The 16,165-nt window shown below is 39.6% G+C and overlaps 1 pseudogene; it reads right to left on the reverse strand.

Moving 5' to 3' along the window:
- Positions 1 to 6,124: 6,124 nt before the first annotated feature.
- On the reverse strand, positions 6,125 to 10,889 carry LOC123946518 (annotated as a pseudogene).
- Positions 10,890 to 16,165: the final 5,276 nt, after the last annotated feature.

The raw sequence follows: 16,165 nt of genomic DNA on the forward strand, positions 1-16,165 counted from the left end.
AAATTAAAGAAGAATTGAAAAAATTCATGGAAACAAATGATAATGAAAACGCAACAGTTCAAAATCTGTGGGACACAGCAAAGGCAGTCCTGAGAGGAAAATATATAGCGGTACAAGCCTTTCTCAAGAAACAAGAAAGGTCTCAAGTACACAACCTAACCCTACGCGTAAAGGAGCTGGAGAAAGTACAAGCCTTTCTCAAGAAACAAGAAAGGTCTCGGGGTGCCTGGGTGGCTCAGTGGGTTAAAGCCTCTGCCTTCGGCTCAGGTCATGATCTCAGGGTCCTGGGATCGAGCCCCGCATCGGGCTCTTTGCTCCGCAGGGAGCCTGCTTCCTCCTCTCTCTCTGCCTGCCTCTCTGCCTGCTTGTGATTTCTCTCTGTCAAAGAAATAAAATATTAAAAAAAAAAAAGGTCTCAAAAGTACACAACCTAACCCTACACCTAAAGGAGCTGGAGAAAGAACAAGACAGAAACCCTAAACCCAGCAGGAGAAGAGAAATCATAAAGATCAGAGCAAAAATCAATGAAATAGAAACCAAAAAAACAATAGAACAAATCAACAAAACTAGGAGCTGGTTCTTTGAAATAATTAATAAGATTAATAAACCCCTGGCCAGACTTATCAAAAAGAAAAGAGAAAGGACCCAAATAAATAAAATCATGAATGAAAGAGGAGAGATCACAACCAACACCAAAGAAATAAAGACAATTTTAAGAACATAGTAGGAGCAACTCTATGCCAACAAATTTCACAATCTGGAAGAAATGGATGCACTCCTAGAGACATATAAACTACCACAACTGAAACAGGAAGAAATAGAAAACCTGAACAGACCCATAACCAGTAAGGAGATTGAAACAGTCATCAAAAATCTCCAAACAAACAAAAGCCCAGGGCCAGACGGCTTCCCAGGGGAATTCTACCAAACATTTCAAGAAGAACTAATTCCTATTCTCCTGAAACTGTTCCAAAAAATAGAAATGGAAGGAAAACTTCCAAACTCATTCTATGAGGCCAGCATCACCTTGATCCCAAAACCAGACAAGGATCCCACCAAAAAAGAGAACTACAGACCAATATCCTTGATGAACACAGATGCAAAAATTCTCACCAAAATACTAGCCAATAGGATTCAACAGTACATTAAAAGGATTATTCACCACAACCAAGTGGGATTTATTCCAGGGCTGCAAGGTTGGTTCAACATCCACAAATCAATCAATGTGATACAACACATTAATAAAAGAAAGAACAAGAACCATATGATACTCTCAATAGATGCTGAAAAAGCATTTGACAAAGTACAGCATCCTTTCCTGATCAAAACTCTTCAAAGTGTAGGGATAGAGGGCACATACCTCAATATTATCAAAGCCATCTATGAAAAACCCACTGAAAATACCATTCTCAATGGAGAAAAACTGAAAGCTTTTCCGTTAAGGTCAGGAACTCGGCAGGGATGTCCATTATCAGCACTGCTATTCAACATAATACTAGAAGTCCTAGCCTCAGCAATCAGACAACAAAAGGAAATTAAAGGCATCCAAATCAGCAAAGAAGAAGTCAAACGATCACTCTTCGCAGATGATATGATCCTATATGTGAAAAACCCAAAAGACTCCACTCCGAATCTGCTAGAACTTGTACAGGAATTTAGTAAAGTTTCAGGATATAAAATCAATGCACAGAAATCAGTTGCATTTCTCTACACCAACAACAAGACAGAAGAAAGAGAAATTAAGGAGTCCATCCCATTTACAATTGCACCAAAAACTATAAGATACCAAGGAATAAACCTAACCAAAGAGGCTAAGAATCTATATGCAGAAAACTATACAGTACTCATGAAAGAAATTGAGGAAGACACAAAGAAACGGAAAAATGTTCCATGCTCCTGGATTGGAAGAACAAGTACTGTGAAAATGTCTATGCTACCTAAAGAAATCTACACATTTAATGTAATCGCTATCAAAATACCATCCATTTTTTTCAAAGAAATGGAACAAATAATCCTAAAATTTATATGGAACCAGAAAAGACCTCGAATAGCCAAAGGCATACTGAAAAAGAAAGCCAAAGTTGATGGCATCACAAGTCCAGACTTCAAGCTCTATTACAAAGCTGTCATCATCAAAACAGCATGGTACTGGCACAAAAAGAGAAACATAGATCAATGGAACTGAATAGAGAGCCCAGAAATAGACGCTCAACTCTATGGTCAACTAATCTTCGACAAAGCAGGAAAGAATGTCCAATGGAAAAAAGACAGCCTCTTCAATAAATTGTGCTGGGAAAACTGGACAGAGACATGCAGAAAAATGAAATTGGACGATTTCCTTATACCACACACGAAAATAGACTCCAAATGAATGAAGGACCTCAATGTGAGAAAGGAATCCATCAAAATCCTTGAGGAGAACACAGGCAGCAACCTCTTTGACCTCAGCCACAGCAACATCTTCCTAGGAACATCGCCAAAGGCAAGGGAAGGAAGGGAAAAATGAACTACTGGGATTTCATCAAGATCAAAAGCTTTTGCACGGCAAAGGAAACAGTTAACCAAAAGACAACTGACAGAATGGGAGAAGATATTTGCAAACAACGTATCAGATAAAGGGCTAGTGTCCAAAATCTATAAGGAACTTAACAAACTCAACACCCAAAGAACAAACAATCCAATCAAGAAATGGGCAGAGGACATGAACAGACATTTCTGCAAAGAAGACATCCAGATGGCTAACAGACACATGAAAAAGTGCTCCATATCACTCGGCATCAGGGAAATACAAATCAAAACCACAATGAGATACCACTTCACACCAGTCAGAATGGCTAAAATTAACAAGTCAGGAAATGAGAGATGCTGGTGAGGATGTGGAGAAAGGGGAACCCTCCTCCACTGTTGGTGGGAATGCAAGCTGGTGCAACCACTCTGGAAAACAGCATGGAGGTTCCTCAAAATGTTGAAAATAGAACTACCCTATGACCCAGCAATTGCACTACTGGGTATTTAACCCTAAACTTACAAACATAGTGATCCGAAGGGTCACGTGTACCTGAATGTTTATAGCAGCAATGTCTACAATAGCCAAACTATGGAATGAACCTAGATGTCCATCAACAGATGAATGGATAAAGAAGATGTGGTATATATACACAATGGAATACTATGCAGCCATCAAAAGAAATGAAATCTAAAATCTATAAGGAATTTAGCAAACTCAACACCCAAAGAACAAACAATCCAATCAAGAAATGGGCAGAGGACATGAACAGACATTTCTGCAAAGAAGACATCCAGATGGCCAACAGACACATGAAAAAGTGCTCCACGTCACTCGGCATCAGGGAAATACAAATCAAAACCACAATGAGGTATCACCTCACACCAGTCAGAATGGCTAGAATTAACAAGTCAGGAAATGAGAGATGCTGGTGAGGATGCGGAGAAAGGGGAATCCTCCTACACTGTTGGTGGGAATGCAAGCTGGTGCAACCACTCTGGAAAACAGCATGGAGGTTCCTCAAAATGTTGAAAATAGAACTACCCTATGACCCCGCAATTGCACTACTGGGTATTTACCCTAAAGATACAAACATAGTGATCCGAAGGGGCATGTGCACCCGAATGTTTATAGCAGCAATGTCCACAATAGCCAAACTATGGAATGAACCTAGATGTCCATCAACAGATGAATGGATAAAGAAGAGGTGGTATATATACACAATGGAATACTATGCAGCCATCAAAAGAAATGAAATCTTGCCATTTGCAACCAACTGAATGGAACTAGAGGGTAGCATGCTTAGTGAAGTAAGTCAATCAGAGAAAGACAACTATCATATGATCTCCCTGATATGAGGACATGGAGAAGCAACATGGGGAGTTAGGGGGATAGGAGAAGAATAAATGAAACAAGATGTAATTGGGAGGGAGACAAACCATAAGTGACTCTCAATCTCATAAAACAAACTGAGGGTTTCTGAGGGGAGAGGGGGTTCAGAAAGGGGGAGTGGGGTTATGGACATTGGGGAGAGTATGCGCTATGGTGAGTGCTGTGAAGTATGTAAACCTGGTGATTCACAGAACTGCACCCCTGGGGATAAAAATACATTATATGTTTATAAAATAAATAAATAAATAATTTTAAAAAAAAACAAAACACCATCAAAAGCACTGAGACACCCAAGAAGAGAGACTGCTATAAAAATAGAGTCCTGGTAGCTAGCTGTGCCTCTATTTCCCTATACACTGCCTAATATTTTCTTTCTGTGAGCTCTTAGATCACTCTTTTATAGGGCTCAGTGGTACCCTCCAACCTTTTAAATCTTTAGCCTATGAAACCAGATTCCCAAAACAAGCATAGCATCAAATGACCAAGAGCAGGAGCCATTTCCTGCTCCTGGAGGACAAGCTAAACAGAATTTTCATCCATTTGATCATCTCAATGTAGACATGTTACCAACTACCCAAATGAAGCTCTTTTACTGATTTGACAGCCAGTCTTAGCCCACCAAATCCTACCTGTACATGGGAAGGACATCAAAGAATTAGAAAAAGAGGTGGAGTGAGGAGACCACTACCTTGGCCATACATCTGTGTAGTTCAGAATCTCCATTCCCCCATTACTCGAGAGGATCTAAGCCAAGATTGGGGTGGAAGTAGATGATATCACTTTCCTATATGCTGTAAAAAGCCTTCCCCATGGCTCAAATGATTTTAATACTTCTCAACAGAAAACCTGAGGTATGCCAGTTCATTCAATTAAACCAAAAAACAAAAAAACTGCTCATGATTTTCTTGAACCCTCTATTTTAATATGCTTTTCTAAACAACTCCCAATATCCTGTGTCCTTCATTCTACTGTGTGTGTGTGTGTGTGTCCTTCACTTCTGTAATCCGTCTTTATCTAACTTATCATAAGTCCAAATATTCTGACATCTTTACTAAAACTCTTATTCCTATCCAACCCAGTGTCGTTATTCTTGAAACTTGACCTCTCATGCCAATTCCTTCCTTACGCACCTTCACTGTGTTCACTGGACCCACTCCCATCTTTCTATTATTAAAACATTCACCTATTAAGATGAGAAAAAAAGGAAAAAACCTGAATGTAAATCTCATTTCTGTCACTTATCATATCCAAATAAGTCACTTAAATCTCTTTTGCGTTTCAAATTCTCCATTTAAATAATCACTTGGTGAGGATGTTAAACACAGGTTGTAGTACCAGAGGGTATTTTGATTAATTCATCTCTAAGATGCCCTAAAATCCTGAAATTCTATGTGCTTTTGATTTTGTCTATAGAAAAACAGAGAATACTTAGCTGGCAGAAAGGGAAAAAATTAATAGAATAAAAGCAACACCAAGAAAAGCAGAGAAGAAAGGAAAAAAAAAAAAACAAGAAAAGATTAGAGAAAAGTCAATGGAGAAAAGGAAAAAAGTCTACAGAAAAAAGGAAAAGCTTCAAGGAACTGGTCAAGGGAAGTAGCCTAAAGGGAAAACTAGAGTGGGAAGTCAGTAAACAGAGAATCATTTAGAAATATCCTCTAAATAGATTATAAAATTAATTAACGTATCATGGCCTACACCTAGATTACATATCCATCACTTCTGGAAAAATCATTCATCTCAAGGAGAGCAGACATCTCTATATCTAAGAATTTGCCTGATTAGGTCTTGCTTATGTAAAAGCTATGTACTATGGCCAGGGTAATGAGAGCCATCCTAAAATCTTTGACAGTAAAAACAAGAGACTAGTTACCATTGCACTATTTACCCCTAGTTATCACTAGTTGTCAAATATATTAGGACAAATTCTTGGACTAACCTGGTTTCTTAAGAAAACTCTAAATGTAAACACATAACTAAATTTGACTCTCTGAGTTGATCTGACTAGAATCTGTACCTTAATTAACCCCAGTGCTGCTGAGGGACAGAAGAATGGATGTGGGAATCACGCAGGCTGACAGTCAAATCATGGGTCTACTACTCATTTTTTTTTTACATTGAAGGATGCCTTTATATTATGATACCCTCCTTAAACAGAAACACAATTCAAATAGAAACACACTTGTAAAACTCTTATTCTCTTAATCAAACCTTCATTTACTACCACACTCAGCTACTAGCGGCATTTGGATGCAAAGGTTTCACTTGTGCTAATCTGGACAAGCCAAGGCAGAGACTCTGATTTGGAGACTTAACAGACACCCCTGCCAGTGGGCTCCTGCGGCTGCTGCTGCTGCTGCTGCTGCTTCCAGATAGCGCTGGTGGCATCTATTTAGGTTTTCTGCTTCCAGCTGAAGGTTTGCATATTTGTAATGATTTCCAAGTGGCCTCTGAAGAAAGGGAAGCCTTTTTTGGTGAAAGCTGAGATTCTGATTTCCAGGCAGCTGGAGCACAGTCTCTTGAAGTCACTTCCAAAGTATCACGTTTGGATTTAGGTTTCTTCACCTTTTTTCCAACTGGGGATTTTACCTTCATTTCTTTCTTTTTAATTTCTTCCACTTTATTTTTTCCCAGAGTGACGTTCGCACCATCATCTTCGCTCTCCCTAAAATCAGAGTCATCCTCAGACTCTCCACCAGGTGGCTGGTTCAGAGTCGTCAGCACTACGGCCATCACTGCCTTCCCAAAGAATCTTCCTCTGTCCTACCACAGCTGTTGATGCTGCTTTTCTTTTCCCTTGAGCACCGTACACATCATCTTTCTCGGTAAGCTAATCCAAATCTAAATCATCACTGGCTACACTGCAATCGGAGAGATGGGGAGCCTTAGTCATTGTCCCAATTTCACTGCTGCCACATTTTTTTGGTGCTTTTATCTGGAGCCTCTCCCACATCGATGGTGACCGCTGGAAGTTCCTTCACGGATAAAGCTAGCGCCACTTCCAAGTCTCGCTGGTAGAGTTCGTCACCTAAAGCCATCCTTTTTAAGGGGTTTTCTCTTGTAGTGGGATATCTTCTTTCTGGAGATTCTTCAGTTTAGGTTTCCTTGTTTCTAGTATTAACTCCTTTGGTGTTGTTCTGGGCTTCTTATTCAAAGGTGTGGTTGCAGAAACAAAGTCCTCATCGCTGCCAGAATTTTCAAACTGTGAGTAACTGACTAGTTTCTTATGCCTCACAGGGGGCACCACGGCCCCCTCCAAGACGGAAAATTCGCAGCGTTCAAGCTCTTGTTAGCAGCAGTGGTGGTTTCTGGGTCTGCTACTCTTTAGCTATGGAATCATAGGTCAATTAATCAACGTTCCTGAACCACAGCTGACTAATTAACAAAAAAATTGGCTGTAACAGCACAGCTACTTTGTGATGCTATTGTAATGACTATATAAGTAATAAATGTCAAGCACATAATATAGTGCCTAGCGCACAGCAGAACTCTCAATAAATGCTTTTCTCTGCATTCCCTTGTTAACACAGAATTTGTTTAAAAATCCATAAAAATCCTACCTGCTTAAAGAGTCTTCTTCAGAAGTCTTATTCGCCACTAAAGAAAAGAGCAAAATACATTTTGAATCAACAGAAAAATACAGAATATTCAAAGTGTAAGACTGATGATGTGTTAAAAAGTATTCTTCGGGACCACACCTGGCAACCACACTGGAGTGAATATTAATTATACTATTGGTAGGCAGTTAACTCACTAAGAAATCTTACTTTCTCCTCTACATTTACCAAATGCAAGAAAAGAATGGTATCCATCAGAATTTGATACCTACCAAGGAGATTTTATAATGACCACAATTTTAACCAAACCCTTGAGACTGACAGAAAATGGTGTCATTAGCAGAATCATCATCATAGACTGACAATGTCGGGATTCTTCTGGATTCCTCAGGACTTTCACTATGAGGCGCAGTTTAAAAAGACTGTACTTATTTTGCTGTAACACAACAGAACTTCTCCAGATCTCCAGCAGGGGCTGTTAAGATTGGGGTGAAACACCTCATCACAAAGTTTGGTCTACAGCCACTGTACTTTGCAGCATGGCAAAACAGAGCAAACAGACTCTCTCTGGCCTTATTTCCAATTGCAAGATAAGTATCAAAGCTTTTAGTGATTTTAGTGATTTTGGTTCTATAAAGTAAAACCTCTTGAGACGACCTACTTTGATTGCTGGAGAGTCTATCTGGATCCACCTCTTAGACGACAATGGTACCAATGATTAGCACTGGGTAGTAGGATATGATGTCATTGTTCTCAACCCTCCCCACTATGTGACGAATGTCTGTAGAAATCACACGTTTTCAGTCAGTAAGGCATATGTCATCAGATCCTACACTGATGAACATAACAAAGGACAGAGATTATCTTGAATCACTATATTCAATTACCTCGGAATTTTAATTTTTTAAACATTCAAGAAGATATCCACTGTATGATTGCAACTATATGACATTCTGGTAAAAGTAAAACTTTTTTCTTTAAGATTTTTATTTATATATTTGACAGACAGATCACAAGTAGTCAGAGAGGCAGGCAGAGGGAGAGAGGAGGAAGCAGGCTCCCCGCTGAGCAGAGAGCCCAATGCGGGGCTCGATCCCAGGACCCTGAGACCATGACCCAAGCCGAAGGCAGAGGCCTTAAACCACTGAGCCACCCAGGCGCCCCAAAAAGTAAAACTTTTTAAGTTAGGAGTTAAGGGTTACGGCAAAGGGAGGGATGAACAGGCACAGCACAGAGTACTTTTAAGGCAGTGAAACTATTCTATGTGACAGCACATGACAGATACATGTCATCACACATTTGTTAAAACCCATAGAATGTACAACACCAAGACTGAAGCCTGATGTAAATTATGGACTTTGGATGATAAAGATGAGTCAATATAAATATAACAATGTATCACTGTGGTTCAGGATGTTGACAACAAGGCTACGTGTGTAGAGGAACACGCGGTAAATGGAAACTAACTGTACTTTCTGCTATATTTTGCAATGAACTTTAAAACGCTGTAAAAAATAAGGCCTATTTACTGTGAAGGGGAAAAAAAAGTATCCATTGAGACTGTTAAGTGTTGGTACAGACCAGGTGAATTATCAAGTACTTACAACTTGATTTCCTTCTGGGAACCTGGAATTTTGATATATGCTAGGGAGAAGATGCCTTAAAGAAAACTTCAGGCACTGAGCATCTGTAAGATTCTTGTATTGGCAGACAACATCTCACATGAGTTGTCATGATTTGATGCTGGAGGAATTAAGCACACCCATAGGCAGTGGATTCTTAGAAGCCTGCACTTGGCTTCGTCTAGACTTCACTCCATGCACCTTTTCTTTGCTGATTTTGCTTTGTTATCATTTCACCATAATAAACTGCAGGCATGAGTACAAATATGCTGAGACGTGTGAGTTCTTCCAGTGAATAACCAAATCTGGGTGTTATTTTGGGAGCCTCTTATACAAATGCATCATATGCAATTTTTATGATTAAGGTTGATGTTTTAACACACAATTACAGTTAGAAGGTTATTTCACAGAACACCTTTCCTCTGTTTTTAGTATTTGCCTGGGAGATTCCTGTATTTCTACATCCATTTGAATAAAGGCATAAAAGGAATAGACGAAATAATGTCAGAAAATAATGTGAAACAAGCAACAATCATATTTTAATTGGGGAAAAAAAGAATTCTGATGATTATCAGTATGTTCTACAGTATAAAAGTTCCTATAAAAACACTAAAAGGTCACATAAATTTTCTCCACCTAAATAGGGCTTAATTCACTTTTTTGTAGTTATGAATCAATAAGGTAACTGGGATAATTATAGAAAAATATATAACTATCGTACACAGTATAATAACACACTATTGATTATAGAGGTTTTTTGTTTCCACTCATTTTCTTAATTTCTTATAGAATTATAAACATAGTTCACCTATTAAAGGCAGTTGTTGACAAACTGGTCAAAAAGTCAGAAATACTACATTTAAAATGTAGGATGAGTCAGCCACTCCATCCTGAAAATAGTGGATTTGATCCTTAAAGATCAACAGGATTCATTTGGGGGAAAACAAAGTGAGTTATCTTATATTACATAGATGGTTAAAAACTTGTCAATCTAATTGGCCACATATTCTTGTTAAGCCACAGTTTACCAATTTCTGAAAAAATATAAAAGCATGTCACATTAAAACTGTTATCAGGTAAAAATTTCTGACCGTCCAGAAAATGCCTTCAATCTTGGCCAAACATCATCACTAATCCTGTCACTGTGGTACAGGTACAAAGAAGTTTAGCATAAGAAACAACAAAATATGAAATACATTTTAGATGGGGTAGCCTGTTACCTTAGAAGGAAATACACATTTGGTAGAAATGTGTTCCAATAGTGATAGATTCCAAGACAGTTTTCCTTAAAGCTTTCTTTAGAGATGAAATTCAGCAAGGAGCGGTAAAAGTGGAGATATCAGAAGAAGGCAAATGGAAGAGGATGGAGAGAGACAGCACCAACAAAAATAGTCCAGTGTTGACTTTTTTTACTGACATAGAACCCTAGCAAGTGAGAACAGTATATTCAACATATCACCTTATATTTTCTCCTTGGTATTATACTAGTTTTCTGCAATAAAATACTTAAAAGTGGCCAGTTTCTCCCAAACTGCTGGTCTGTATAAACTCTTTCTGATCAAAATTTAAAACTGTCAAAATACAGCTGCATCATGATTCCATATCAGAGATAGGGCCTGACAGTGGCTTCCTGCCTATTGCTTCCAGATTTTTGTTCTGGTATTCATCCAGGAGAGTGTACCAGGGACTTGAAGAAAAGCTCAAGTATCTCTACACGAAACAGGTAAGAAAGACAACACTTTTCCTCACACTTGACCCCTATGTTTTGACAGTTATGGAAAAATGTTGGCCAGTCTACTCACCAGGGTGGACCATTTCCCCTTGACCCTGTCCAGGTAGATACTGCAAGTTACAAAAAAGTTAGGGAAGACCTTACTTGATGTGTTATTTTTCCATATTTGGACACAGAGTGTACCAATCGTGTAAATAACAGACCTGTCAACTCAAAAATTGTTCTTTTGAAAAGGTTACCACCAAAGAGCTTTTAAAAATTAAATCTAACTTTTTTTTAGTGATTTTATTTGATACAAATAATACTCCTTGAAAAAAATTTTTTTAAGTTTTTCAACAACATTTCCTCTAATTCCTCTCCTTTTCCCCAGCCACTTCTCAGTCTTCTCTACTAAGTCTTACACCTCCGTCCACCCCTTATATATTGGTAGTCCCAGGGTTTGTTCACTCGCCTTCGTCTATTTCTATATGTTTTCCATCATGGACAAGCTCAATCTTTGTCCAAGCTATGACTTTGCCTAATAATTCTAATCAGATTATTTCAAATCAGCACCTCCAACCTTGATGCTCTATCTCCAGCTAGAAACTCCTAGTATTCGATTATCCAATTACTGAAAATATACTACAATGGATATTCCATCAAATTCAACATATACAGAAAATACTTGGTCTTCCTTATTCCCACGGCACTCCGATAAAGTCCTACTCATTCTTCATGTCCAGTTTAAATGTTAGTGCACAACCTGGGAACGTATGACTCTTCTAAGATTTCCTCTCCCCACCCCCCCATTTTTTTTTTAAGATTTTATTTATTTATTTGACAGAGAGAGAGAACACAAGCAGGAGGAGTGGGAGAGGGAGAAAGCAGGCTTCCCATGGAGTAGGGAGCCCAATGCAGGGCTTTATCCCAGAACCTTGGGATCATGACCTGAGCTGAAGGCAGCCACTAAATGGCTGAGCCACCCAGGCATCCCCTCTCTCCCCTTTCTACATTCAATAATCATGAAATCGTATTAACTATACCTCTTTTCTATCTCTGCTTTATATTTCCTCTGCCGCTGCCCTATGCAAACATGAACTCTTAACTGATGACTTCCAGAAGGAAAAAAAAAAAGCCACCAACTAATATTGTTATTTCTTAAATGAATAAAAAAATTTTAAGCAAAACAAATGAGAAAGGGGGCACCTGGGTGACTCAGTTAAGCGTCTGCCTTCACCTCAAGTCATGGTCTCAGGGTCCTGGGATGAAGCCCCGTATCAGGCTCCCTGCTCAATGGGGAGTCTGCTTCTCCCTCTCCCTCTGCCCCTCTGCCCCACTTGTGCTCTCTCTCGAATAAATAAAATCTTTTAAAAAGTTTTAAATTTAAAAAATGAGAAAGACATAAGGCCTAGAAAAAGAACAACATTGTAAATTGAATAAATTGAGCCTCCTGACTTTTTCAGTATAGAGGAGTGAACATTTCATAATGGACTGATACTAGACTGAGGAAATATAAGCGTCCTTTTTCTTCCAGTCTCTTTACATGGTTTTTTTCCAATCTACCCGCCACATGAAGGGTGACCAAACTATGGCCACAGGCCAAGTCAGACCAGTCACATGTGACTGTGCTCCCATAAAACTTTATTTACAGAACCAGATGGTTGGTTCTTGCTATTCACCTACGTATTGCTATGGCTGCTTTCACACTATAATGGTACTTGTAGTTGGGAAACCACAGGGCCTAAAATAGTCACTACCTGGCCCTTGAGAGAAAAAGCTTGGTGATCCCTATTTTGTGCCACAACCAGACGGCCCTAATTCAAATCTAATCTTGTTACCCTTCTGCTTCACATTATCCAGTGAATCCCTGCATCAAGTACTGCTGGCTCCCTCCCCGATAACCATGCCATAGTTTTGATTCTTGCTGGAGAACCACAACTTCATTTGGATATTTATTGTCCCAAACACAAAGAAGGTGGCCTTACCCTAGCTTCAAAAGGAGAAATGATTATTCTAAGCTAATCACAGTACCTGATTTACCAGTGGCTGGTTTAGGAACAAGCATGAGATATAACTTAGCTTATAAGATGTTAGAGGAAATTACTGCAAGCCTCTGAGTTTTCTTCCTATTTAAAAGAAACATAGAGGGGTGCCTGGGTGGCTCAGTTGTTAAGCATCAGCCTTCGGCTCGGGTCATGATTCGAGGGTCCTGGGATCCAGCCCCACGTCAGGTTCCCTGCTCAGCAAGAGGCCTGCTTCTCCCTCTGCCGCTTTCCCCTGCTTGTATTCCCTCTCTGTCTCTCTCTCTCTGTCAAATAAATAAATAAAATGTGGTTCTTCTCTCTTCTACTATTGATTTGCTCTATCACATTGATTGATTTGCGAATGTTGAACCATCCTTGCAACCCAGGGATGAATCCCACCTGATCATGGTGGATAATCTTTTTAATGTGCTGTTGGATCCTATTTGCTAGGATCTTTTTGAGAATCTTAGCATCCATATTCATCAGTGATATTGGTCTGAAATTCTCTTTTTTGGTGGGGTCTTTGCCTGGTTTGGGGATCAGGTTAATGCTGGCTTAAAGACAGTCTCTTCAATAAATGGTGCTGGGAAAACTGGACAGCTATATGTAGAAGAATGAAACTCAACCATTCTCTTACACCGTACACAAAGATAAACTCGCATTGGATAAAAGACCTCAACATGAGACAGGAATCCATCAGAATCATAGAGGAGAACATAGGCAGTAACCTCTTCGACATTGGCCACAGCAACTTCTTTCAAGATATATCTCCAAGGCGAACCATAAGAGACTATGGACTCTGAAAAACAACCTGAGGGTTTTGAAGGGTCAGGGGTGGGAGGTTGGGGGAACAGGTGGTGGGTAATGGGGAGGGCACGTTTTGCATGGAGCACTGGGTGTTGTGCAAAAAGAATGAATACTGTTACGCTGAAAAAATAAATAAAATGGAAAAAAAAACCAAAAAAAAACAACAACAACAAAAAAAAGATATATCTCCAAAGGCAAAGGAAACAAAAGCGAAAATGAACTTTTGGGACTTCATCAAGATCAAAAGCTTCTGCACAGCAAAGGAAACAGTCAACAAAACAAAGAAGCAACCCATGGAATGGGAGAAGATATTTGCAAATGACGGTACCCAGGATTTATAAAGAACTCAAACTCAGCACACACAAAACCTTGTCAAAAAATGGGTAGAAGACATGAACAGACACTTCTCCAATGAAGACATACAAATGGCTATCAGACACATGAAAAAATGTTCATTATCACTAGCCATCAGGGAGATTCAAATTAAAACCACATGGAGATACCACCTTACACCAGTTAGAATGGCCAAAATTAGCATGACAAGAAACAACGTGTGTTGGAGAGGATGTGGAGTAAGGGGAACCCTCTTACACTGTTGGTGGGAATGCAAGTTAGTGCAGCCACTTTGGAGAACAATGTGGAGATTCCTTAAGAAATTAAGAGAGAGATTCCCTATGACCCTGCAATTGCACTGCTGGGTATTTACCCCAAAGATACAGATGTAGTGAAAAGAAGGGCCATCTGTACCCCAGTGTTTACTGCAGCAATGGCTACGTTCGCCAAACTGTGGAAAGAACCAAGATGCCCTTAAATGGATGAATGGATAAGGAAGATGTGGTCCATATACACTATGGAGTATTATGCCTCCATCAGAAAGGATGAACACCCAACTTTTGTAGCAACATGGACGGGACTGGAAGAGATTATGCTGAGTGAAATAAGTCAAGCAGAGAGAGTCAATTATCATACGGTTTCACTTATTTCTGGAACATAACAAATAACATGGAGAACATGGGGAGATGGAGAAGAGAAGGGAGTTGAGGGAAACTGGAGGAGGAGATGAACCAGGAAAGACTATGGACTCTGAGAAACAAACTGAGGGTTTTGAAGGGGCAGGGGTGGGATGTTGGGGGAGCCTGGTGGTGGGTATTATGGAGGGCATGTATTGCATGGAGCACTGGGTGGGGTGCATACACATTGAATTCTGTTACACTGAAAAGAAATTTAAAAAATAAAGATATTAAGAAAGAAAAAAAAATAGGGGCCCCTGGGTGGCTCAGTTGGGTAAGCACCTGCCTTCAGCTTAGGTAAAGATCCCTGGACTCTGAGATTGAGTCCCACATTGAGCTCCCTGCTCAGTGGGAAACCTGCTTCTCCCTGTCCCACAGGAGAGCCTGTGCTCTCCCACTCTCTCTCTCTCTGTCAAATAAATAAGTAAAATCAAGAGAGCAAGAGAGAGAAAGAGAGAGAGAGAGAAAGAGAAAGGAAGAAAGCAAGAAAGTGAGCTTATACAATTTACACATTGGGGTTTTTTTCCCACTGCTCTTTCATAACAAAACTTCCTTACTCTGACTTCATCTATGTGTCCACCAAAAGCACTTCACTCTGAAAAGTCTTACCTGGATTGCTATTTTGCGAAAAATTTGTAAGTCTTCCTTCTGTATATTTGGCAATTATTTGGTGATTGCTACATATAAAAAGGGTGATAAACAATGTTACTATTTTAATACTGATATGAAAAACATTTACCAAATATATCAAATTCATAAGAGCATTTTGAATAATATCAGAGCTAATATCAAAACTTAAATTACCCCATATACTTCAAAGTAAGGTGAACCAGTCTGAAGTAGTAACTGAGCAATTAGTAGTGTTAGCTTGCCATAATGGAACATGTCTTGAACTCAAGTGGTCCTAACTCTATAACCACAGCTATTTGCTCTCGGACGAGCCACTTCTCTCTGGCTCCAAGTCTTCCTCTATAAAACAGGCATCTTTCTGCCTTATTTCACAAGGTTGTTAAGGGATTTAATGAAATATTATACCCAAAACATGGCCTCTCAGGAAAGGTGATGCCCACTACTCTGGGAAGCGCAGTATGAGACCTTTCATCACCTCATAAGAAAAGGCACTCCCCGGAATTTAAAGCAGGCTTGAGATATAGGCCTAGTAACAAAGGAGAAAGGAAAGTCCAGGCTCTTCCTGTAGCATTATTTGAACCTCTTTAACAGCTTAGAAGGGTCCCAACTACCATCTGCTAGCAGGATAGACAAGCGAAATCCTCAAGGGATACTTCATTATGAAGGTCTGTGCTAACATATGGGCTTCATGTAAGGCTTTTGACTGAAGGGAAGGGTGTGTGTGGCTAAAGCCAGGGGGCCTAGCGGCCAGAACAGGGTGCTGGTACCTTGGAATAGCAGCTGAACATACAAGCATATGTCGTAAACTAAAAAATGTTGTAACTTTGAAGTCTCATTGTGGATCACCATGAAGACTGAGGAATGTGGATCAGCAAGGGCATCCTGGGAGCAAAGGTCAATCATAACCAG

Source organism: Meles meles, chromosome 7 (assembly GCF_922984935.1).
Source record: "Meles meles chromosome 7, mMelMel3.1 paternal haplotype, whole genome shotgun sequence".
Lineage (NCBI taxonomy): Eukaryota > Metazoa > Chordata > Mammalia > Carnivora > Mustelidae > Meles > Meles meles.